The following is a 1797-nucleotide window of genomic DNA, read 5'->3' as shown; positions in this document are numbered from 1 at the left end:
TTGAATCAATCCTGACGCTGCGATCACGATACAACCAGCAGTCATAAAAACACTCCACTCACAAAACCGGATTCCAGACAACGAACCTTCCCCTTCTGTGACGAACGAATTCTTCGGTCAAGTGTTCTGCTGTCCATCGATCAACCGATCTCGGCCCCGTTCATTTTTGATCCCTAGACATGGCCTTGAACTTAGGAGTTCTTGGCGGCTCAGCGACAATAACACCCCATGCCTCGCTCAGAAACAAGAGAACGGCTAGGGCATGCACCCAACAATACGGTGATCCCTTCGCTATGTTGGAACGTTGCGTGCCAAAAATAACAATAAAGTTCCACAATTAGGTACAAACCAATGAGGACAATGTACATTTCCATCGTTCAATATTGGCTTGCACTATTTGAAAATAAAATTTGGAATTGTTCTTGGGGTTAGGGGAACAACCAGTTATTCGGATTTTGTAAAATAAATAAAATTACTAAATTTAAAAGTTACATGTTGAAGTTTGAAGGAAAAATTGGAATGTAGGGATGGGAATTAGGAGAAAACGAAGGAATATTATATAATATTAAAGGCATTCTCCCGTTAGATTGTCGCTGGACAAGGCAAAGAAAATGGTGTCAATGTCGCAAAGCCGCGGCCACTACATATCATTGAAGTTTATTATATTCACAAAGGAAAACGGCTACATTGAGTTTCTTACGCGCTTAAAACACTAAAGTTCCATTGAAAAATCAATCAGAGGGGGTCTACCATCGAATGGACTTAAGAGGTGCATTAATCCCGAAGAGGAGTTCTGCCGGCAAACCTCATGCCTTACAATCCCAGAAAGACCAATCTTTGTCATTGAATGAATTAAAACTACAAGATTGGATGAGTCAGTAATTTCTACTCTCAGCTAATTTCTTATTCTGTAGATATTATAGATTGTAAATGGGTCAGTGTCCGTTACATTGACTACCGGAAAAACTGATGGAAAATGGATTGAAAACTGGAAACACGATAACACTAAATTGCAATATTTAATAATGTTGACTGATTGAACTTAACTTATTACACTAATCTGGAAAAATATTCAAACCTTTCTTTTTCCAAACAAGTTGGACGTTGACCCTCTTTCTACCAAGGTATAGATTTTAAATTTTAGTTAAGCAGCAATTGTACACACCTGCATTTCGTCGATTCTAACTTTTCCATTTTGATTCTTCGATGAATGCTTGCCTTTATTTTGTTAACCGCGAATTGTAGTCGACTTTATAGATCCATCTTCTTTCACTGTATCCTGTTTCACTTTCTTACTGGTTTGAACAAAGAAAAATGCTTAATAATTCTTTAGCCTGCATTGGCATGCTGCGAAGGGCTGATCTGTTCAGTTCAATGAACAAAGGTATCAAACGATATTGGAAAGTTTCGAGGCTCATCAATAAAAGCCGAACACGACAGCTGCTCCCGCACTAAATAGTAATGCTCACTCATTTTTTGCAAGCAAGAACCACTAATGGCGAACAATCTGCACTTGTTTGTTAAGACTGAAGATAATGGATTAAAATTCATATTCTACCAGAGCCAAATAAATAAATCTGTTTGAAAATAATTGTTGATTTATAGGTTTAGAAGAATTTCAAGAGTTAACTATTGTCAACCAAGAGGGCAGAGCTATTCTTTAAATCAAAGAAAATGGCGAAAATTGAATAGATTCACAGAAATAACATGACCCCACAATCATCTGTTGTTATTTCCTTGCAATATAGGTAAGACTTACATTTATTGGCATTTTATGAGTTAGAAGCGGGTCGGCAT

The sequence above is a fragment of the Hermetia illucens genome, chromosome 4 (assembly GCF_905115235.1).
Source record: "Hermetia illucens chromosome 4, iHerIll2.2.curated.20191125, whole genome shotgun sequence".
Lineage (NCBI taxonomy): Eukaryota > Metazoa > Arthropoda > Insecta > Diptera > Stratiomyidae > Hermetia > Hermetia illucens.
The sequence above is the reverse complement of the archived record's forward strand: the minus strand, read 5'-3'. Positions refer to the sequence as shown.